This window comes from Pteropus medius, unplaced genomic scaffold, assembly GCF_902729225.1.
Source record: "Pteropus medius unplaced genomic scaffold, Ma_sr-lr_union100, whole genome shotgun sequence".
Classification (NCBI taxonomy): Eukaryota; Metazoa; Chordata; class Mammalia; order Chiroptera; family Pteropodidae; genus Pteropus; species Pteropus medius.
In genome coordinates this window covers 6313110-6339608 of record NW_024351073.1, presented here as the reverse complement: position 1 = coordinate 6339608, position 26499 = coordinate 6313110, and positions in this window count along the sequence as shown.

The following is a 26499-nucleotide window of genomic DNA, read 5'->3' as shown; positions in this document are numbered from 1 at the left end:
GATGCCCACGCTCATGCTACTGGTTCGTCATTTATTCCTTCTTTGATAGTAAAGTGGTAAGTCTGCTACTTCACTGTATAGATCAAAATATCCTTTTGAGATTGCCCTCTTTCTCTTCTTTCTCATCTACTCCACCCCGTGTTTAAGCTCATTTATTTAGTGTAAAACATAATTGAGGTATCTGAACAATTGTACTTTTAATATATCGGATAGGTTTTAAAAATCAATATGGTTTGTATAACATACAAAGTCAAATGCTTCTCATTAATTTTCTCTCATCATCACTAAAATTAGAAGCAATTTGTCTGATGTTTAAAAACACATGCTTACAGAAAAAAGGCAATTTTACAAATATTATAATACACAAATATTACTAAATTGCATTCAGCCTAAATCTGCCATTATTCATATGTACTACCTCCTGTAATAGTAATTATTGTTATATTGTTTTTATTTATTATAAAGAAAAATCAAAGAAAAATCATAATCATCTATAATTATGATCATCTGCTTCTACAATACTCGTCATTCTTCTCAGGCTAAAACAATTATTATTTGCACATGCTTCAATCTAACTCAAGTCCTGAAATCAATAATGGGTCCTACTTGGAAAAAGACAATGAATTATCTATAGCTGCATGTAATTCAAAACCTAAATATGTAAAACCAATACATTGAACTAAAAAGATTAAAATTCAATTACTGTTTGATTAATCTTTTTTCTCCTTAAATTTTCCAAATTAACTGAGGGTACTGATATTATCCTGGGCCTACTTCCCAAGTATTTTCAATTAAATTTTAAAGTTTAGTGAAGACTTTTCCAAAATGACATTTTTGTCTATTTTCCAATTCAAAGGATAATGGGAAGGGTATCTTCTTAATCCCCGTACCACAAAAACTGATATTAGCTTTCAGTTAAAATAATCTTCTTGTTATCTGACTACTGGCTGTAAAAGCCTTAGGGTGGCTATGTTTTTCCTTTCATTTATATTAGTGTTTTCTCAAGGAAATTCAATTTTATATAACATGTTTTTCTAACTAAAAGAAAGCATGAGTAATTCACAGAATAAATGTTTCTGTTACAAATTCGACGATTCCTACAACTACTAGAGGACCAGTGGAAAAATAAAGGCGTTATAGCCATTTGCGCCTTATGGTGCCCATAAGGCCTCTTTATCTGTCACCACTACTACCGCTAAGATGAAATAGTACTGAATACACAACACCCATGTTGCAGTATGGGTGTTAGGACCCACGTCTTTGCCTTCTATATATTTCTTGATTTCTCCTTATCATTGGTAGCAACCTCCTACTTTCCTCCCAGCTTCCATACTTTCTCATTCTTGAAAAGTTATTATCGTTATTATTAACAAGGGAAGCTATCAACAATTAATCCAGAATATTTATAAAAACAAACAAACAAACATATTTTAACATGATTATACACTCCTTAAGAAGGCTTCTTGAGAGTTTCACACTACTACATACATTAGAAGAGATCTGGAGATCCCTATGGATTGGCTGAGTGATATCAATGAACTTTGAATGAGTAGATTAATGAATAGATTAGTGAATATTTAAATTGCATCTGCCAGGCCATAAGGAGGGAACATCATAGACTCTCATTCAAAGATGATATATTTTCTTTTGAAAGATGTTGCTTTTTATTCTTTTTATTATTCTTTTTATGTATTTTTTATTCTTATGAATATCATTATGTCCCCTTTATTTAAGAAAAAGGTTATATACGCATTGACGAGGATTCTCCAGAGAATAGGATCTTATGCACACACACACACACACACACACACACACACACACAGAACTGGGGGAGCTGATGGTATTGTTCTAGTCTGAAGGTAAGCAGCCTTGAGACCCAGGAAGAACCAATGTTTCAGTTCTAACTTGAAGGCATGAAAAAGTTGGTGTCCCAGTTTGAAGGCATTCAGGCAGGAGACATTCTCTTAGTTTGAGTCTAGGAAGATAAGAAAGTCCTCTCCAGAATGTTTTATAATCTAGGATCCTCTAGGATCTCTCCAGGATCAAAGGGGTTCTGTCCTTATGCCTTGGCTCTTCTACTGTTACTCATAAAAAGTCTCACAAACATGAAGGCGCTAAACCTGTGCCTTCTAAGTAAACAGTTGATGATAACTTCACTGTTGGTCAGAGAAACTTTATAAGAAGTCATGTGGCACATGTGGTTAGGAATAGTGGTTACAACTATTCAACTTTCTACTTCCATTTTTTATTATCCACTAAACCAGTTGGACAGGAAATTAAAGATTTCAGATCTAACAGCAAGAATAATAATGAATTTTTAAGTCTCTATCCTACCCCATACAATTCCTACACAATTGAAATCCACTATATAGGGTATAAGAAAGAAATCTCTGAGCTAGTATGTAAAAAACTGGGTTTTAGACTAAGCTCTAACTGAATGACATGCTTTTATGACTGAAATGTGTGATATAGAACAACTCATCTAATCTTTTAATCTCTCTTTGTCTCTGTATGTCTATCTACCTACCTACCTGTTTCATTTCTATAAAATAAGGAAATTATTTTTATACACAGTCTTTGAGTCTAGGAAGATGAGAAAGTCCTCTCCAGAATGTTTTATAACCTAGGATCCTCCAGGAATGTTATATAGATAAAATAATGTAATACATAAAAGAAATTTAGGTGGTGAATGTGATCATCAAATGAAATATACAGATTTTGGGGGGCTACATTTTGAATCATATACCTAAAACAATGGAACTGAGCCCTTTTTGTCTAGCTCACATCAGAAATTTGGGGATATAATTTTTAATTACTGTCATGACTCTGCTCAAAACCCCTTAAGAATTTCTGTATGGTCTGTGCTCCATATATGTTAGCTGTGAACATCAGGAATTTGGGGATATAATTTTTAATTACTGTCATGACTCTGCTCAAAACCCCTTAAGAATTTCTGTATAGTCTGTGCTCCATATATGTTAGCTAGGCATTTGAGTTCTCCATTAACCGATTCTATTAATCCCCCACCCTCACCTTTTTATTTACTATTCCCAATTACTAATATTTCTAATTTAGTTAGAATTGTACTCAGGAATCTCCAAATGCTGAAATTCTCACGTCATCCACCCGATTTTGAAAGCTTTATGGTTTCTAACTACTGCTCCTCCTTCTGGGATCAGCTTAAGACCCACATTCATCATCAGGCTTTCTTTGACTTCTCCAGTCTCTAACACCATACCAAATGCTAAGAAAAGTTATTAACTATATACCTTTTTTTAGGGCAATAATATTTCCTTGTAATATTTTCTATGGTGCCATGTTCAATTTTCATTTAATTCTTTTAATATTATTTGATTCTTTAGATGGCAGGTATATTTTTGTCTCTCATTATATTTTAAATCCTTTGTAGTTAGAAATGGTGGTTACTTTTTACCACACCCTTCCCAATCTTCTCTAGGTCTAACACACTGCAGGCATTAGAAACATGAAAATACACGAGTGGAAATGGAAAGTTTCCAGATGTACTATATTGTTCCTAATATCTTTTTAAAAAATAATTATTTAATTTTTTATGGTGACATTGGTTAACAAAATCCAGTAAGTTTCAGCTGTATACTTTAACAGTAAGGCATATATATATAAATTCTAACTATGAGAGGTGAACATACAGTGTAAATATATATATATATATTTATATATAAGGCATATATATATATAAATATATAAATAAATATAAATATATAAATATATAAATAAATATATATAAATATAAATATATATATAAATATATATATATTTATATATAAGGCATATATATATATGCCTTATATATAAATATATATATATATTTACACTGTATATTTATATATATATAAATATATATATTTATATATAAGGCATATATATATATATATATATATTTACACTGTATGTTCACCTCTCATAGTTAGAATTTTTTCTGTTACCACATATTTGACTCCCTTTACCCCATCCTCCTTCCCCCACCCCGTTCCCTAATTAATATCCAACTGTGGCTGATACTTGATTTTTTAATAATTCCAGGAATCATAAAGTTATCCCAAATGCTAAGAAGAAATTTAGCTTTATTTTAATGTGCATCAATTTTCACAATACTTTGACTCCTCCACTTCATACTTTCGTTTATTCCTTCTCAGGAACATAGCTATTCTCAGGGTTGACATTCAGCCCTACATACTAGGATGGACAAACCAGTTGTTACGATATTCAAACACTTTTGTGGAAGTTAGCAAACAGTCGCTACCTGAAACCTCCCAGGTGACCCACTGCTACCCTAGCGTCCCGGGCCCCTCCTTCAGGGCCCTAGTGATCCCTACTGCTCAACAAACGAAGGCGTAGTGCCTGTTACAGCATGAGATCTCCAGGACCGTTTCAGTGCTATGGCTGTGTCCATTCTGATTGGTCAGTGTTCATGCTCTACAGGTTGTTAAGTATTTCAAATGTCACTTCTACAGAATCAGAATATGTAATTTGTAAGTGAAAAAACTGAAATACAGTCCTATAAATACTTTTCCATTCCCATAAGTGGTAGACAAAACTGACCCTTGTAAGCACAAGGTAGAAGTCCTGAACAGATATTTATTTACCGTCTATTAATTTCCAGGCACTGTATTGTTTCTGTCTCCCCTTTCTGTGCTCACCACTAATTCAATAAGATACTCTTATTTGGGCAACAAGAAATTATTTTTGTTGAGAAATGGGATAAGCGCACCAACTTCACAGGCATTAGGGGCACTTGTATTGTATGAAAGTTGTTTGTTTACTTGTATGTCTTGCTAGCTAGACTGTAAGTCCTTGAAGTCAGGGGCAGTGTTTCAGTTATCTGTGTACAACCAGATTCTAACATAGTGGCAGGCACAAAGTTGATTATTAATAGATATTTCTGAATGAAATGACCGAACATCAATTATTCAATGGAATATATCTGAAATGCTTAGCAGGCTTATTCTCTTATTCTACCTCTTCCAGAAATAATATTCTTCTAGTAACAGCTTTAATGACTAATTTTAATATCACTCCTGTGATCTTCTGCATTTTAAGGGCGACTTGTAAGGGTACAAAGCCTGAACCTGAAAGACTCAATTTCAAGCCAGTGATGGAAAAGAGGGCCTTTGCATGATGCATCGAAATTAACCATCTTCTCTACAAAAAGAATTCCTGGTGATTTTAACCTAACCCCTAAACCTTACACTATCAAACACCATAATTTTCCCATTCCTGACTTCATGGGAAAAGACTTTATACTGTTGCCCAAGATAGAAAAATTATGGCCTGGGGATAAATATTCCATTGAGTTTCTCTCAGTATCTATCATAGTTTCAAAGACTGAGAATTGTCTATTTCCTCACAAACTTTCAACTAAAAGAATAAAATTGAATGCTTTCTTCCTTGAAACCAAGCAATCAATCCTTACACATAAGATCTGCCCACTTGCAAAGCCAATATTATCTATAGAGCAAATACTAAAAAGGGTGAGGGAAATAAAAATGTTAGTCATAGAGGAATCATCTGATATTTTTCTTGAAAACAAATATTTTAAAATCATATGCCTATCTCTGTCCTAACCATTATTCCATCACTACTCTATCCCTTGAAAACAAGTACAATGAGAAAATGAAACAAAAGATAAATCAGAATGAATGGAGAAAATTCCTGATTCCCATGCAGCAAGTAAGAGTGCACTGTAGCCAAAAGCTTCCCTTCATATAGAAATAAAATTTTTAACACTGCTTCCTTGAACTAATGTCTAAGAAAATCAGGTCTGTACTGATATATAACTGAAATATAACAGGATATGGTCTTGGGGACAACATCTGCCGTGGGTCTTCACTCACAGCTCATTGACATCAGGGAACTGAAAGCTATTTAGAGCCAATACTTAGTCATGCCAGGGAGAGTGGTGAGATTTTAATAAACAGCATTTTACAGATTCACAATTTTAAAATGCTTTTTAAACTATGTTAAATGTTTGTATTTTTAGTCCTTTCTCTTTTCCAGGAGAGGCATATGTAATTCATAAATATCAGCTGGAGGTATTAGAACAAATATGATAAAATCGAGTATTCTGGAATCCCCCAACCAGGAATTCAGGCCCTAAATACTCAAAAGTTGATTTTTAAAAATCAATTTAGAGTTGTCTCTCTTAAGTCAACAAGTTGTTAAATTTATTTTGCCCTTAAAGAATTTTTAAACATGGGCTTACATATTGAACCAAACCATGTATTGCCTAAAAATAATACATTTACAATGTGAAATCATCTCAAAATATTTCAGGTTGACCTTCATTTCAATAGAGAAAAAGATTATCAATCTAATTTTCCCTCAGATATTAAATAAATTCAATTAGCAAAAGATTGAATCTATGTTTATATTTATTCATGTATATGTATATAAGTAGGTAAGTAGGTAGGTAGGTAGATAGATAAGACAGACAGACAGACAGACAGACAGACAAACAGGTGATAAATAGATAGGACATTTTCAACAAATGTAGAAGGCATTGATAAGTGGCCTACCTAAAATTCATTCTGAGACAGAGAGAGCTAGTGCTCATATTATCCATTTTGTTGTTTCATTCCTGGGCACACAGCTAGAATATTTTTTCCGGTCTCCAAAGTTAGATGTAACCATGTGACTGATTTCAGATCAATGGAATAGAATAAAAGAGATGTGCACAATTCTAGGCCTTGCTTATAAAATCCTACCTCATGTGATTCTCTCTGTATTCTCTCATGCACTGTCTGAATGGACGGGAGTCCATGGAATGAGAGAGGAAGTCAAAAGATGGAAGGGGGCCCGGCTTCTGGAAGGCATGGCACAAGCACCTGGCAAACTGCAAGAATTTACATAAGCAAGAAGTAAGACAATAGTGTGATATGCTAGTGAGACTGGAGGTTATTAGAACAGCTCAAACTACCAAATTTACTAAAATGAGTTTGGCTATTTTTTTTTCATAAAGAGTAGAGGGACACATCATTTAAAAAATTTCAATGAGTTACATTTAAAATTTTCTATCATTTGAATTATGCTCTAATTTTATAAATCTGAGTTCCATTAGTTCCTCACAATCTGAATGCCATCCAAGTACATAAAAATCTTAGTTTCTGCTGCATTAGAGCTAAATGGTAAGGGGAGAAGGAAGGAGAATGAGTCTAAAACTCTCTAAAGGAGATAAGTATTTGAAAGCCAGTCCAAAGAGACAGGCTTTTTGAGGAGCCAGTGTAGCAATGTTCTTTGTGAAGAGTACTTAAAGGCCCACTGAGAGAGGCACACTTTCATAGAGCAAATGAGATTAAGAAACAATATTTAAAATATTTGGGAAACCAAAGAGGCAGGCAGTAATTTTTTATAACATTTATATCCAACGTATAATATGCTATGACAAAAGGCAGCTGAAACCAAAGTCTAGCTCAAGGAACATTTGACTTGCTAATTCAAAGAGACATTCCATAAAGAATTAAAATGTAAAATGTTATAAACAAAGCAAGAAATGATGTCAAAATAAAGTCCCCCAAATTAAGTATGATGAAGAATTACAAATCTGTTGAATATGATTACATGCAATTCCATTGTTAAATCATATCAGAACCTTGACTTTTTTTTAATTAATGTAACAGTATGTAAAAACAAAAACAAAAACAAAAACCTAATTGTGTTCTTCAATGGAGTATAATAAAGGAAAAATTCTTACTTATCCTTGAATGTCTCTGAATTCCTAGAACTAACCCCACCTCTTTGCTTTCATAGACTGGCAGTTCCCAGTGAACATCTGTGTCATGACCTTTAATAAATACAAGATGAAACTGAAATGCAAGTTGTTTTGCAATTGAGCTGCTTCTTCGATAGGCATTTATTTATGTTTATGTGGCAAGGATTCACTTATAAGACTTCTAGATAGCATGGTAACACACATGGCATGTAATTTTAAATTAATCCAATTATAGAAAAAGTTAGCGATATTACTACCATATGTCATTGATTCTAAAGCACATATTTTCCCATATTTCAACATTTCTGAAATGAGGATTTCTTACAACAGGTGGCATCTTATAACTTGTCATATAGGGACTGGTTGCTGTCTAGAAACCTTTTATTGAAAGCTTCTAAAAGATTAAAAAGTACCAACTCCAAAACTGGCAGATTGAGTATCCATGACTTGGAAAAAAATACTAGAAATGATATTGGAGCACTTATATTAAGAAAGGCTAAAATACCAATGTTCTTGATGACACAAAAGATGGTTGTATGGAAAAGAAAGATAGTGGCAATTCTGAATCTAAAAGTTATTCAGAAGAATTGGACCTTGAGTGCAAAGTTGTTTGAGAAATATAATAAATGCATTTTGTTTATATTTTCTTTTCACCTGAATGTCCAAAGTAACTTGAAAATATCTATATGTAAATGTGTCTAATATAGCTTTTATTAAGTTTAAAATCAAAATTCCAAGCAATAAAAAAGTATTATGTCACGTTTTAGAATATATAAGATGTATTTTCTAATAAAAAGAATCTTAGATTCAGTGAAATCTGAAAATAAAGCTACTCCTTCAGTATAATGGACTAGGTTAACGCACTGGTTAGTATATTTTTGATTAAAAATTTAAATTCACATTCAGTTTATATATACATGATGTGACTAAAACATGATAAGATTAAACAACCTTAAAACTAGTCTAAATACTTTATAGCCTTAATAAATCTTTATCTATATTAATTTTACTTAATTTTATGTAAAAAAAGTCAATCAATTACCTAATATTTGTGCTTGTGTTTATGTCATGTGTGTATAGTCATAAAGCAAGCAAATTCAAATGTTCTGCTTGACTGGTAGGCATCAAAATAGCAACAGTTCTAATTTTACTAATTCATTTGTAAAATAACACTCATTTTCCTAGCTGCAGTTAAAATATCAAAATTTAACATTGATCCAAATCTCTGAGCAAATAGAACTCACCACAGAATCTTTTTTTTTATGAATGTCTATAATAGGTGTTTGATGAGCATATTATTACCATGTGCAAAAAACAGTTCAGAAAACATTTTTTAAAAAAATAATATAAAAGATAATATTTGATTTTTAATGGCAAGAATTTGAGATTTTTCACATCAGAAATGGTCAGTATATGGAACAAGTTCATATGAAAATATTTTAACATGTTCAGAATGTTCATAAAATAATCCCATAAATGAGGTTCATGTGTTAGAATCACTTTTGGAAAAATTAAAAATCGTTTGGCTATTCTACAAAATCAACTAAAATAGGTGGGGAATTATGTTTATAACCAAGGGGAAGAGTTATCTAAGATTAGAACTCATGTTCAACTTGGAAAAAACGTCAAGCTGCCTTTAAACATTGACTTAAATTACCGTCTACATGTTCTTTTTCTATAATCTGTGTGGAAAAAAGCACAGCAGCTCTGAGGAACAACTGCGTCATTATTTCATAGTCTTTGATCTATACTAAGTATTGTATAAAACTAGTCTTCAAATGTCTTACTGTCAGTGCTGTACTTTTCTAAATGGAATCTCTCTGTTAAATGCTTTATGTTACTCCTCACTCCAGTTCAAGATGTTATCACCATTTCTCAGAAAAGAGTTCCTAAGACTTCTGTCAGCTCATCTCTACTCTCCATAAATACAATGGAGCTTGGCACCTGATTGGCCAAATAAAAACATTCAAAATGTTTGAAATTCTGAACAGAGAGTCAGGGTTGAAGCAACACACTACTACACTTTTGTTGTTGTTTATGTTTTCACCACTGGGAGATAATGCATCTAAACACCGCTGAGAAAATGTTTCCTTCTATACTCTATAACATGACACATTTAAACACAGAGGTATTTTTAAAACTATTTTTAAGAACCATTTTAAGAAACAGATCTGTAATTGGTATCTTTGCATTGGCCAATAATTAGATACACACAGATGAATATTGCTTTATAATTGTGTATGCCCTAATCTTAGTTTTTTCTATTTTCCAAATATGAATTCCTGTCTCTCATTTCATTTACAATGGTATGAAAAATAAAAAGTGTTCAGGATAGAAGGAAGCTCGAATGGCTTCAGTTATAGTATAAGAAAAAAAGTTACTACCAAAATACATCTATAGAAAACAGACCTTCTCTTGAACTGAGTGTAAGAAAAAGCCATGAAGAGAAAACTGTCTATTGCATTCCCATGTTAAATAAGAGTAATTTATTAAATACAGAATAGTCTCTTCACAGACACTATTAAGAGCTCCAAAGAATTAAATGATCTCAAAGTGAAAATTGTTACTCTAATGAATCTGTTTAGGACGCACTCCATCTTTATATAACATGGCTATTTCTGCCTCACCATGTTTGTGACATGTGGTATTACAGAAAGCAAAGCACAGAATAAATTCCGGGTCATTGCATAACTAACTGTACTGGCCCTTCCAATAAAATGGGTTGAAGTAAAAAATGTCCATGTTTTCAAATGGCGAGCTTCCTTTCAAGATGATAACTCAAATTTCAATAAATAAAATATTTATGTTATCTCAGATGAAGAAAGGTAAATTTATCCTGAAAGCATGTAGTCTCAGGGGGAAAAAAAATTAAGTTTCTTCATTATGATTTCAAATAAGCAATAGTAAAGAATGATAGCAAGGCCTACAAAGCTAAAAAAAGAAGAAGGAAAAAAAGGTCTGACAGAGTTAAACCAAGAGTTGCTGATCTGCATGTATTTACTCCTGAGATTTCCTTTTGGAATAATAAATTCATGAAAATTTGTTTTCTTCTATTAAAAGAATGTCATGACTTTGGAAACCTTTCCCATCTCCTTCAATATTTAGTGATTCAAAGAAAATTTACTGAATAGAATTCTTTTTCATTCCATAATGCTGCTAAATCTGTTTTATGGCTAACTTGGTGCATGCCCATGATTTGGTGTTCAACTTTTCATATGAGAGTGTAATAGCCCGCTGAAATGTGAAAGGGTTAAAGAATAATTAAAACCTGAAACTGGACAAAAGAAGTCTATAACTTAGGCCTAGTTTCTGGAACCCCTAACCACATTCTGTTAATCATGAAACTTGTAACAATGAGCTCATACGCTAACTGCCAATTTTAGCCTGTGTAACCCTGCTTGCTTGCGTGGCATGAAAAATAATCAATTGTATATAAGCTGAAAATTACTGTCTGGCCATCGCCCATGGGAACACTGGCTATTGTCCATGGGAACATAGGCAATCACCCATAGGAACATAACATTCTAACACAAGCTTTCTGCTTCTGTACTTCCTGCTTGCACACCTGACCAGTGGGTTGACAGGTAGTGAATAGGAGAAAGATGGACCTTTGTGTTTAAGACAGAATGAGGAATGGGATTTGGGGCTTAAAAACCTTGTACCTTGGCATTTCGGGGCTGCTCCTTTGCAAGGACAGCCGCCGGCTAATAAACTGTCTCCTGGTTAAGAGCACTCAAGTTGGGTCTGGTTATTCTGGACACAACATTTGGAGGCCCCAGCGAGATCTTCTCGTTGTGGGAAAATTGATCAGTGCACTGGGGCGTTGGACCATATGCGGTTGGGGAGGCCTCTAGGGCACTTGCCCTAGCCCGCCGCCTGTGGTTTCTCGCTTTGCGGAGCACGATCCTGGGAGTGCTGAGGCAATTTCTGGTAGGGGGGCCCAGGGACCGTGCGGACGTCGGACGCGACAAGTAAGGTCGGCGGTCGACTGAGACTGTGACGACAGTTTTCTCAGTCCTGTTCTGGTTTGTTAGTCTGTGTCTGTCTTGTTTTGTTTTGCTTCGTGTGCTTTATTGTGGAACTATGGGACAATCACAGGGCAAACTAACTCCGTTACAGTGCATGCTTAACAACTTTAAAGATTTTCGTCGTAGGGCAAGGGCCTATGGTGCTTCAGTAACCCCTTTTGATTTGCAGCGCTTTTGTCAATTAGATTGGCCGACCTTCGGAGTAGGATGGCACTCCGAGGGATCATTTAACATACAGACTGCATTCCGGGTTCGAGGTGTGATTTATGGAAAACCTGGGCATCCCGACCAAATTCCTTATATTGATGTTTGGATTGATGTTGTTTCTGATGCCCCTAAATACTTACAGAATTGCAGTCGTGCACCCGTTACTGTAATGGCAGCCATACCCCAGGATTTTAAGAAGCCCCCACCGGTGTTGCAGGGACCTCCCTCAGAGGATGACTGGTATCCGCCACCCTATAATGGAAATGGGGGTAGACGTCCTCCTCCGGAGGGACCGGGACCTCCTGTAACCCGGTCAAGGGATCGTAGGCCACCTTCCCCTGATTCAACCTCCCTGAAAAGAGCCAGTATCTGTTCAAGCCCCATTGAAGGTGATTCCAGGAGGTGGCGGTGAGCCTACTGTCATCTACTCACCATTCAGTACTAGTGATTTATATAATTGGAAATTGCAAACGCCATCCTTTTCAGAGAAACCACAAGGACTAACCTCCCTTTTAGAGTCTATTTTCTTTACCCATCAGCCCACTTGGGATGATTGCCAACAGCTCTTACAGGTCTTATTCACTACTGAAGAAAAGGAAAGAATTTTGCGGGAGGCGGCTAGAGGAGTAACAAACCCAAATGGGCAGCCCACAGCAGACTTAACCAGGTTACAGGCTGTGTTTCCGACTCAACGTCCCCAGTGGGATCCAAATACAGATCAAGGTAAGGAGGCTCTCCTAAGGTATTGCCAGTTTCTGCTGCAGGGACTCCGGGCTGCTGCACGTAGACCAATAAATCTGTCCAAGGTAAGTGAAATAATTCAGACTAAGGACGAGTCACCTGCAGCATTCTTGGAAAGACTATTAGAGTCTTACCGCCTATATACACCTATTGACCCGGAGGACCCCAACAATAGAAGAGCCATTAATTTGGCCTTTGTTAGCCAGTCGGCCCCTGACATTAGAAAGAAGTTACAGAGATTGGAAGGTTTTGAGGGAGAAAATTTATCCAAATTATTAGAAATAGCTCAGAAGGTCTTTAACAATAGGGACGGTGTGCAAAAAGTCATGTTTGTGGGACAACAAGGAAACCGACCTCCTTGGAAAAAAAAAACCCCTAACCATAGAGGGGGACCTAGCAACGAAGAAGGCCAAAATAGAAAACCTAGGCTAGGAAGAGACCAATGTGCTATTTGCAAAAAGAAAGGACATTGGAAGAATGAGTGCCCTGAAAAGGAGCAACCAGGAGGTGAGAAGAAAAAAGGCCCCTCATTCTTTTAAAAGATGAATAGGGGCGTCAGGGCTCTTATCTAATGAGCCCCCGAGAGCCCAAGGTAACTTTACAAGTAGGGGGCAAACCTGTGAACTTTTTAGCTGATACTGGTGCAACTTACTCAGTTTTAACAGAAACTGCTGGTCTGTTATCCAAAGAAAAGACTGTAATTCAAGGAGTCACTGGGAAAGGGAAGGCATACCCATGGACACAGGCAAAAATTACTGACTTGGGAAAGGGAACCATCACGCATTCGTTTTTAGTTATGCCTGAATGTCCTTTTCCTTTGCTTGGAAGAGATTTGCTCCAGAAATTAAAAGCCACTATTTAAGCAACGAGTGGCATATCTCTCAAAGAGACTAGATCCGGTGGCTGGAGGAAGGCCTAGTTGCCTGAGAGCACTAGCTGCTACTGCTATATTGACCAAAGACGCTTTAAAATTGACCTTGGGCCAAAATATTGAAATTGTGGTTCCACATGCAGTTGAAGCCATGCTGCGCAGCCCTCCTGAAAGATGGATTTCCAACGCCCGGATTACTCAGTACCAGGTACTGTTGCTTAATCCCCCACAGACCCAGTTTTTGAAAACTGCAGCCCTGAACCCTGCCACGCTGCTCCCGGATGATGACCCGCAGGCTCCATTGCATCACTGTGTTCAGCACCTTGAGCAGGTAACTGGAATACGGCCAGACTTGAAGGATGAGCCGTGGCCTAATCCGGATGCGGTATTATTTACCAATGGAAGCAGTTTTGTATCCGACGGAGTAAGGTATGCCGGGGCAGCCATAGTAACGGTCAGGGATGTGATATGGGCACAGGCCCTAAGCCATGGGACATTGGCACAGAGGGCTGAACTTATAGCTCTAACACAAGCTTTACGGTGGGGAAAGGATAAAACTGTAAACATCTATACTGATAGTAGATATGCCTTTGCAACTACACATGTACATGGAGCCCTGTACAAGGAAAGAGGACTATTGACATCAGGGGGAAAAAAAAAATTAAGAACAAGGAGCAGATTTTGGCTCTTTTGGAGGCTATCTGGCTACCTAAGAAAGTGGCTATTACCCATTGCCCCAGCCATCAAAAAGGGGAAGGAGCGGTAGAAAAAGGAAACCGCTTGGCAGATAAAACAGCAAAGGAAGTAGCCAGAAAACCAGTGGGGACTAACGTCATAATTGGTCCCCTTCTTGTGCCCCCCTTGGTACAGGCTCCAGACTATAGCCCCCAAGATATAGAGTTGGGGAAGCAACTGCACGGGAAAGTTTGAACATGGGTGGCTTTGGATTCCAGATGGAAGGCCGGTCCTCCCTGCTGCGCTCGGTAACACCTTAATTAGCCAGATGCATAATGCTACCCATCTTGGAGGAACTAAGTTAATTGAACTGCTAAAAAGAGACTATTATATTCCTGGACTAACCTCAAAGGCTCGGGATGTGAGTGCACGATGCCCAATATGTGCACAGGTCAACCCTCACCCCATCCCAAAGGAAAATATCGGCACTCGATTAAGAGGACAAGCTCCTGGAGAGCATTGGGAAGTGGACTTTACAGAAGTTGCTCCTGGCACTTTTGGATTTAAATATCTTCTGGTATTCATTGACACCTATTCTGGATGGACTGAGGCCTTCCCCACAAAGAAGGAAACTGCACAAGTAGTAGCTAAGAAATTAATTACAGAAATAGTGCCTCGATTTGGCTGGCCCTTATCATTGGGGTCCGACAACGGCCCGGCATTCATTGCCCAAACAAGTCAAATGTTAGCTAAGGTATTAGGGATTAATTGGAAATTACATTGTATTTACAGACCTCAGAGTTCAGAACAAGTAGAAAGGATGAATAGAACACTTAAGGAAACTTTAACTAAATTTAAGCTGGAAACTGGGGAGAATTGGGTGAGCCTTCTTCCTTTTGCTTTGTTACGGGCCCGGTGTACTCCATATATTATGGGAATTTCCCCTTATGAAATAATGTTTGGGAGACCTCCCCCTTTACTCCCTAAAATTGGAATTGAAAAGGTTACAATGAGTAATAATACAAGTCTCCTTAAGTCTCTACAGGCCTTGCAACAAACCCAAAATCAAGTCAAGGGCTTGATTAAAGCTGCTAGACCGACTCCGGGGACATCACAGCCTCACCCACATCATCCAGGCGATTGGGTGTGGATAAAGAAGATCCAGCCTGCTAGCCTAGAGCCCCGGTGGGATGGTCCGTTTCCAGTAACTCTAACCACACCAACAGCTGTCGAGGTTGCAGGGAAAAGACATTGGATTCACCATACCAGCCTTAAGACAGCTCAACCTCCCCCGGAGACAGAGAAATGGAAGGCAACACTCACAGAGGATCCACTCAAGATAAGACTCTCACGGGGTTAATTATAATTGGGTTAATTGTTATCAATAATGTTTATAAGTTTGCTAATGACAGTAACTCAAATGCTACAAAGGATTGTTGGTTTTGTCTGAACCCTGCCCCACCTTATTATGTAGGACTTGGTGTCATTGCTAACCTTGGCACAGATCAAACTGCTATTAGGAATGTAACATCTCCGAATGTTACTATTTGCCCTTGGGGAACCAAAAACCCATCTGTAACGTTGGGAGATTTACAAGGAAAGGGAACTTGTGTGTATACTAACACTTATAGAGTTGATAAATCTAGGTATAAGGAAAATTGTAAATCATCTATTTTAGTAAATAACACCTCTTCTACTTATTTAGCGGCCCCTAGTGGCACTTGGTTTGCTTGTAATACTGGTTTAACTCCCTGTATTAATCTTAACTATTGGAAAAATAATACTAGATTTTGTGTGCTGGTTCATGTTATACCTCAGGTGTATATGATGAGCAGACAAGAAGGAAGACAAGCAATGGATTTGGGGGGAGGATATAACTATCCTCGGCGTAAGCGAGCAGTTCCACTGCTTGTGCAGCTCCTAGTTGGCCTAGGAGTGGCAGGATCAACTGCAATTGGGACTGCTGCTTTGGTTACAGGGAACCAAGGTATAGCCTGGCTCACAAAGCAGATTAATGACGATTTAAACACTCTAGAGAAATCAATTAATCATCTTAAAACATCTCTTAATTCTTCAGCTGAAGTAGTACTGCAGAATAGAAGAGGTTTAGACCTCTTATTTCTTAAGCAAGGAGGTTTGTGTGTAGCACTAGGAGAAACTTGCTGCTTTTATGTTAATCATTCTGGAATTATTAGGGATAGTTTAGCATTAATTAGACAAAGAGTAAAAGACAGAAATGAGAAGTTAAAACAAGGAAGCAACTGGTATGAATCTTGGTTTAATGGAAACTCTTGGTTAACCACGTTATTGTCGGCTATAGCAGGACCATTGATAATTCTGCTGTTATTACTGACCTTTAGGCCATGCTTGATCAAATGGGTTAAGAGTTTAATCCAATCCAATATAACTGGGGCAAAGATTTTAATTTTAGGAGCGTCAGCCCCGACCCATTGGCCAGAAATCCCGACTTCTGACTCGAAGATTGAGTCATTCTAAAGAAAACCAGTGGGGAATGTAATAGCCCGCTGAAATATGAAAGGGTTAAAGAATAATTAAAACCTGAAACTGGACAAAAGAAGTCTATAACTTAGGCCTAGTTTCTGGAACCCCTAACCACACTCTGTTAATCATGAAACTTGTAACAATGAGCTCATACGCTAACTGCCAATTTTAGCCTGTGTAACCCTGCTTGCTTGCGTGGCATGAAAAATAATCAATTGTATATAAGCTGAAAATTACTGTTTGGCCATCGCCCATGGGAACACTGGCTAGTGCCCATGGGAACATAAGCAATCACCCATAGGAACATAACATTCTAACAACAAGCTTTCTGCTTCTGTACTTCCCGCTTGCACACCTGACCAGTGGGTTGACAGGTAGTGAATAGGAGAAAGATGGACCTTTGTGTTTAAGACAGAATGAGGAATAGGATTTGGGGCTTAAAAACCTTGTATTTTGGCATTTCGAGGCTGCTCCTTTGCAAGGACAGCCGCCGGCTAATAAACTGTCTCCTGGTTAAGAGCACTCAAGTTGGGTCTGGTTATTCTGGACACAACAAGAGTAAAATTCTACAGGTGGTAAATTTATCATGAGAGCAACTCTAATGGTGGCTATCTCAAGCCAGGCTGCTTGACTGTGGGGAAGGTATTTTTAAGCAGAGAAACTTCTTGGCACCTTTTAATTTGTACATTTCAGATGATGTTTCCATGGATAGGCAGCTCTGTGTGAAAGTACCTCAAAAACACAAGTACACACAATCCTGCTTTGCATTTGTATGACCTGGATTTTATAAACAAGGCTAATATGAATGGGAGTGTGATGGCAGGGAAAGAAAAGGTTCCAAACTGCTTTTCTTCTTTTTCTAATTCTCCTCAATGTCAAAGTCTGGAATAGAATAGATATTTTATTTATGTAATTTTTAAATTCTGCATTAGGTTTTTATTCTTGAAAGTAAAAGCTATCAGTGGAAAACAAGAGCAAGTTCAGAAATAGACAGAGGTATACATGGGGATTTAAGAGAAAAAGATGAATTATTAAACAAACGGTTTAGCACAAATGGCTATTCAATTAAAAGAAAACAAAGGAAGACCGTACCTCACGTTACTGATGAAAATAAATCTCGCACAGATTGAATTTTTAAAAGGAGAAATAAAATTAATGATAGAAGGAAAATCAGGGGAATAGTTCTAGCCTTGGAGTAGGGGAGACCTTTCTAAACAACGTAAGAAATCAGAAATGTAAGAAGAAAGACAGCCTACTTAACAATTTAAAATACTGAAGGCAAAAAGACATCATAACAGAGATATGACTAAGGGGCCAGATCAAAACACACAGAAATTGAAAGTAAAGGTATGGAAAGAAATATTTCGTGCGAATGGAAATAAACAAACAAAAAAAGCTGGGGTAACAATACTTACATCAGACAAAACAGACTTAAAAAAAAAGACCATTGTAAGAGACAAAGAAGGACATTTCATAATGATAAAGGAATCAATCCAACAAGAGGATATAACCCTTATAAACATTAACATACTCAACATAGAACCACCTAAATATATAAAAGAAATATTAAGGTTGGTTCAATATCCACAAATTAATTAAAGTGATATACCACATACACAAAATGAAAGATAAAAATCATATGATTATATTGAAGATGCAGAAAAAGCATTTGACAAAATCCAGCATCCATTTATGACAAAAACTCTCAGCAAAGTGGGAATAAAAGAAACATACCTCAACATGATAAAAGCCATGTATGAAAAACCCACATCTAACATCATACTCAATGGGGAAAAGCTAAAAGTGTTCTCCTTAAGATCAGGAACAAGACAAGGATGCCCATTTGCACTTTTATTCAACATGGTGTTAGAAGTCCTAGCCACAGCAATCTGATAAGAAAAAGAAAGAAAAGGCATCCAAATTGGAAAGGAAGAAGTAAAACTGTCATTATTTGTAGATGACATGATACTATATAGAGAGAACCCTAAAGATTATGTCAAAAAAAAAAACTATTAGAACTATTAAATGAATTCAGTAAAGTAGCAGGAGACAAAATTAATATTCAGAAATTGGCTGCATTTTTATACACCAATAATGAACTATCAGAAAGAGAAATTAAGAAAATAATCCCACTTATAACTCCATCAAAAAATACCTAGGAATAAATTTAACCAAGGAGGTAAAAGACCTGTACCTGAAAAATTATAAGACACTGAAGAAATAAACTGAAAGAGATGTAAATAAATGGAAGCATATACTGTGTTCATGGATAGGAAGAATAAACATTGTTAATATATCCATATTACTCAAAGCAATCTATAGATTCATTGCACTCTCTATCAAAATACCAATGTCATTTTTTACAGAACTAGAACCAATAATTCCAAAATTTATATGGAACCACAAAAAACAAACAAACCAACAGCTACAGCAATCCTGAGAAAGAAGAACAAAATTGGAGGTATCACATTACCTGATATCAAACTATACTCCCAGGCTATAGTAATCAAAACAGCATGATATTGACATAAAAATAGACACAAAGATCGATGGAACAGAATACAGAACCCAGAAATAAACCAACACTTATATGGTTATATAATCTATGACAAAGGAAGCAAGAATATACAATGTGGTAAAGACAGTCTATTCAATAGTGTTAGAAATCATGGACAGATATATGCAAAAAAAAGCAAATAAATAAAACTAGACCACCTTCTCATACCATATACAAGAATAAACTCAAAATGGATTAGTCTTAAATGTAAGACCCCAAACCAGAAAACTCCTAGAAGAAAACACAGTAAACTCTCTGACATTGCTCTTAGTAATATTTTCCCAATCTATTTCTCCAGGCAAGGAAAACAAAAGAGAAAATAAACAAATGGGGCTATAACAAAGTTTTTGTACAGCAAAGGAAACCAACATGAAAACAAAAAGACAGCCTACTGAATTGGAGAAGATATTTGCCAATGATATATCTGATAAGGGATTAAGATCCAAAATTTACAAAGAACCCACACAACTCAACAACAAAAAAATGAACAATCCAATTAAAAAATGGACAGAGGACCTGAATAGACATTTCTCCAAAGAGGACATACAGATGGCCAATAGACACATGAAAAGATGCTCAACATCACTAATCATCAGAGAAAAGCAAATTTAAACCACAGCGAGATATCACTTCACACTTATCAAAATAACAAGTGTCGGCAAGGATGTAGAGAAAAAGGAACGCTTTCGCACTGCTGGTGGAATTGCAAACTGGTGCAGCCACTGTGGAAAACAGTATGGAGGTTCCCCAAAAAATTAAAACTAGAACTGCCATATAATCCAGCAATTCTCCTTCTGGGTATTTACCTGAAGAAATCCAAAACACAAATTCAAAAAGATATATGCACCTCTATGTTCATTGCAGCATTATTTACAATAGCCAAGATATTTAGGAAATAATCTAAATGCCCATCAATAGACAACTGGTTAAAGAAAATGTGGTAGATATATACAATGGAATATTACTCGGTCATAAAAATAAAATAAAATCTTACCATTTGCGACATCAATGGACCTAGAGGGTGTTATGCTAAATGAAGTAAGTCAGACAGAGAAAGACAAATACCATATGACCTCACTCATATGTAGAATATAAGGCACCAAATAAATGAACAAATAAAACAAAAAACAGATTCATAGATACAGAGAACAAACTGATGGTTGCCAGATGGAAGAGGGGTTGGAGGGCTGGGTAAAAATGGTGAAGGATTAAGAAGTACAAATTGGTAGCTCCAAAATAGTCATGAGACTGTGAAATGAAGCACAGGGAATAGAGTCAATAATATTGTAATAACTAGGTGGGTACTAGACTAATTGTGGTGGGGGGGTCACTTTGTAAATTATATAAATGTGTAACCACTATGCTGTACATTGATAGAAAAAATAGAAATTAAAATAAATATAATAAATATAAAATTATATGGTATATTCACAAAATCCTAAATGGAGAACAAGTACTTATTTATAAAAATGCTATGCTGGGAAAAATGATGGAACTCTTCTGGGAAGTATTCAATTCATCATTAGAATTTTGCCAATGTGTTCCTATGTGATGTATCCTTGACTTGCCCTGACGGATCAGTGGAACTGGCAAAGGTCAGAAATGAGACAGGGAGCAAAACCAGAGCAGGAGGCAACCTCTCAGCACACTTGGTTCACCAATGGGACCAAGAGAACCCAGTGAGTGACCCTGGTAGGAGAACTGTAGAGGCAATGAAGAGGAAAAAAACATATGAGAGAGAAAGCAATGCAAATCTTAGGGGTTCGTGGAGGATAACAGAAGCAATCCTTTGGCCACTTGCCCTACTAAAAATAGAAGCATCACCAGAGACATCTGGCAGGATGCCAATGACCCTGAGCTTAGCGTTCAGGGAAGAATTTCTCAGTCAGAAATGCTTGAAGTCAAGGGTGAATGACTTGATTCTAATGAGAGGCCATATGATTTACTGTTTAAGAGTTTAGGCTCAACCACCACTTTCTGCTGGACTTTGAATAAGCAAGTTAACCTCTACCTTGGTTTCTTCATTTCTCGAATGGGGAAAATAATAGTGTCTACCTCACAGAGTAGTTACATAGATTAGAGAGTTACCATATGTAAAGTCCTTAGAACAACGAGGATCCAGGCAGAGAAACCACACCCTGGAAATCTATTTTAAAGTATATTGGAAGTGCTGAAAGGTTAAACAGAGGACCATGAGGCATCCAGAATTAACAAGAACAGGAAGTCTCTGTGACTCCACAGGACTGGAAGGCAAAGGGAGGAAGTATGAGCTGGAGCTTTCTGTAAAAAGCTGGAGCCATGAGAAAGACATAGACACTTCTGGAGATCCCACAAGAAATGTATAAAGATGGGAGCTATACCCTGCCTCCAGCCCTCCAATCTTCTGCCAATGCCTTCATTTTCTGAAAATGGCTAGAAGCCAGTTGGTAAGGGAATATGGGAAATGTAGTTAGCTAGAAAACAGGAAGGGCAGGAAGTTGATCTGATACCATATAGACAAATGACTGGCTAGTCTTAGTAAATGTTAGCAGCCATTATTATATTTTATGTTTTACCCAGGATACAGCAATTACTTTGCTAACCCATAAAATCCTAAGAAATGGTGATTCTGGGCTGATTCTAGATTATTCTGTAAGAAGCTTGTCTGTTGAAACAAGGGAGTTAATAGCTAATTATATTAATCTTAGACCTTGTAGGGCTGCCTGTTTCCAGCTGGAATTGCTTTCTACAGTTCCAGTGTAATGCTTGTCCTTTAAGGTTCTAATATATACTGGACGTGTACTTGATCAGCATTAAGAATTAAAGTTTGGATTACGTTTCCTCTCTATTTTATGCACAGCTTATGGAAAGTATACATTGGTATAATAAGCCTGTGTCAAGATCCAAACCCAGGATATATTTTCTAATAACAACAAATACCTTAAAGCACGATGCAAATAAACTTTCCTGATTACCATGGCCTACTCCCTTGGTACTCTCCACTGAGAAAGAAAAGAAAGAGAACAGAGCAAGGAATAATTAACCTAGTATAACTATTAGGGACATTAAAAATATATGTAAATCTTTTAAACATATAAATGTTTAATACTATCTTATTAATTTTAAATTAATATAAATACTATCCTTATTAATTTTAGATTGTGGGAGAAGAGGATTTACTATAAACTTAGAAAATAACCCTTTTATCCTAAATATGTTTCATTAACAAAGAAGGTGCTGAAGTCCTAAGCAAATTTTTAAAAATAATCATATGTCCTCGAATCTTGTTTATGGTCTCAATTAGCTGAGAAAACCTTTTTTGATATATAGTAGAGAGGCAACCAAAATAAAATTATCAATTTTGGGAAATATAGTCAGTATTATAACAAGCCACATTATCTAGAAAACAACTGCACTTTCCCTAAACTGACTGTTACAAATACCTCTAGCAACAGTTGCCCCTTGTTAATTTTTGAAGACCACTCTGATTTTCAGCAGCAGCTGTGACAGACAGTTCCATACAAATGCAGACTAAGCTCATACTGACAGTATCCCATTTTTTCCTTTTCCTGCCCCAGGACCTCCTCTAGTACAGGAGAGCCCACTCAGCCCACTGTAAGCACAGCCTGGATACATGAAAATATTTAAGCCTCCAGAGATATCACTCAGCCAATGTGGGGTTGAGTTTGGTGGGTACATGCTATTCTCTCCATTCCGTCTTGGGAAGATAATTGAGAGAGCTATCCTAGAGATTCCTTAAAAGTTCTGGATAGAATCCAGCCTATTTTCCACAATGGCAGCCTGCCTCAATCATGCTCTTATCTTGATTCTTCCTCTTTCCCTGTCTCACTCTCTCCCTTCCCTCACTCTTGCTTCCTGCACCCAAGTCCTTGTCTCAGGCTCTGCCGTGGAGGAGCCCAAACTAAGATATCGCTGTCACATAGAATCAAAAATACGATCTTCATCTAGTCCAGGGTTTCTCAGCCTCAGTACTGCTGACATTTCGAGCTGGGTAATTCTTTGTTGTGGGGGGCGGTGCTATCTACTGTAGGAGCTTTAACCACATTCTTGGCCTCTAACCACTAGATGCCAGTAGCATCCCTTCCCTCATTCATGACAGGCAAAAATGTCTCCAGACATTGCCAAATGTCCCTTGGGGGGACGAAATTGCCCCCAATTGAGAAATACAAGTCTATAAACAGGCTAGATTAGCTATTCTCCAAATCTATACCATATACCAATGGAAGCAAAAGCAGATATATTCATGTTGTTTTCAGTCATGATGGCTGTCAAGTAATAAAGAATAAATCAAAGTCCAAGAAGAAGCATTTCAATATAGTCATAACATAGACAAAAATAACAATATTTTAATTTCGTTTGTTCATTATGACTATACTGGATTAACCATTCAGTAATCTATTTGCTAAATTACTAGCGCAAGTTTATAACATGACAAATTGTCCTCAATTACTTACTTCTGCTTATCTCCACAGTTTTATCTCTCAACATTGCATTACTGGTTCTCAATAAATGTTTAATTTACTGAATGAATGAGCTCGAACACAGTCCTACCAAGAATGGTATACACAGATGCTAAATACAAAGGAAGAAAAAATTTACTCTTCTCCTTTGGAGTGAGAACTGAGTCAACAGCTCTCAGTCTAAGATTCCTCATCTCTAAAAGAGGAATACTACTGCCTACTTCCCAAGATGTCTATGGGGCATTTGAAGAAGCTGATGTACATGAAAGAACTTGTAGTGTTAAGTGCTATACATATGAGATACTGTTAATGATAATAGGCAAAGAGCTGTTCATTCTTAGAAACACACACTTTTTGATAATTTCTCCTCATAGTAGAATAGAAACTACAAGCAACTAGTAGAAAACCATATTTCTCCTCAATGAATAATGTGAGTTGAATATTAAGTCAAAAGAGATGAGAACCAAGGAAAGCTACAGTGTAATGTTACCCACAAGTTAAAATGTCATCTGCTGACATTGCCTGACCCTCCAGTTAACCTCATGGTAAGAAACGTGAGGTTTAGAAATATGAGAGTAAGAAACATCAAGGTTAAAAAACTTTAAGAAACACAGAACCCTTAACTTGTATTCTGAAGTCATTTGACCCCCTTAATGTGTAGTATTTAGATACTTATAATTCAGTTACCTCATTTGAGATTTTGAGGGGATATGTGTAAGAATATACATATTACTTTATCACTGGTTAAAATGTTTTTAAAAATGAAAAGATAAAGGTATAGTATTTGTTTATACTTATGCTTTTTGTTTTAATAATAATAATTAAATAACAAGTATTATGTTAATATAAACATTTCAATTTCTCATTTTTCTCTCTTCCAGAAATTTAATTTCACAGCTTTGATGTCTTTGTGTTATCCATTTCATTTGGAGAACTATAAATCTCTGGTCCCACTGATTACTGGGGCAACTCATCCTTAGTCATCCTATGTAGCCACAGCATCAGCTGCTGCCATTGTCAAGACTGATCTCTTGGCCCATTATAACCTACAAGCTGTTTTACATTGTAAACTAACCTGGAGCATGGCCTTGGTAACTCTGTGATGAACTGATAACTGGGTGACCACATATCTAGGGCTACTTGGAACATTATCAGTTTATGCCTGTCGTTCCTACATAATTATTAATAGCCTCCCCTTTCATTCTCAAAAGTGTCCTGGTTCAGATAATAAATTATGTGATCACACATTAATAAGAGTCCCAAAGTTAAAAAGGGCATCTGCTCTCTGATAATATTGTACCCAGAATTTTATAAACAAAGCTCTATACAAATGTAAGCCATTGTTATCATTTTATATGCCATATCCTGGTATTAATTTTATTGTGAAAAACCAGAATATATTGGAGGAGTTTCCTATCTCACTTGCACCAGGAGGACTGAGATCTGTTCAAGAAGTTTGACAGTCTGAAGTTTCATTTTCTTTGTTCACAAAATCAGGGGGCTGAATTAAATTATCTTTAAAGTCCATTCCAACTATAAAAAGCCTGCTCTCTACATCTTCCTGTTTCCTAAGCAGCACCTCTAAAACTGCTTACTTTCTCCAGAGATAACTGGTTCTCTCCAAATGGCCCAATTCTTTACTCTAACTTTGACATTTTGCCTAAACGGCTCCCTAAACACAGAGAAATCTTGACCACAAAATCATATTCGAAGAAGAGTTTGAGACTATATTTTTGCCTGCTTTCCCTTAAAACTTTAGACTTATTTTTATTTGTGACATACTATATACCTCTGAGATTATTCACATTGAACTCAAGAATAATCAGCCTTATCTGTACCTTGATAATTTCTTTTTCTTGCTATCATCCATCTAAAAGTATACACCACTTGTAGACCAGGGCATTTTAACCAGGCTAGAGAAAACTTTAACAGGCCGTTTATTCTCGATATCTATTCCCATTTCCTTTTTCTTTGATTCCTTCAATACTCTTATTACTATTTCTTCTTCCCACATGAACTTCCTGTCATTGAGGAAAACAATTTTATGAATTAAGCCTCACTAATACATAAAAGACTTAAGATTATATTTTCGCAGAAATGTTTATATTTTTAAAGAGAGTAAAAAAAGATTTATTGATAGCACAAAGATTATATTATGTTAGCTACCAAAGTTGTTTTGCACATTGTAGACCTCAGTAAAAACTAGTTGCAAGTGAAAACATAAAGAATGAGTGGATGTTTTTCAGGCAGAGAAAGATGGATTTTTCTCAGGCAGAAATTTTTCCAGACTTATGTGTTCAAATATCTCAAAGTAACAAAAGAGCGTGATGTGTTCACTAAGAGTAATAAATTTTGTGTGGTTTTAAGTTTAAGATGTGGGAAAGGGAGGAGATAGCAGTGTAAGAATCTGAAGAGGTCAGATAGGAAGGAGCCAGAGTCAAAAGCAACTTTCATGCCATATTATGTCTAGGATTAAGCCATTAAACACTTTTAGAAATACAGGTTAGTTAGATAACTATGTCATTAGTGTGCAGGGTATACTAAAGGTGAGAGACACTAGACCCAGAAATTCTATTTAGAAGCCTAATGCACTTGTCTGGAACCTATTAGATTTCACTGGTACCTAACTATAATAGACACCCATATGGAGATGATAAATAGGGCCGGATTTGAGAAATATTTCAAAAATGGACTCTATAGAATTTTATGAC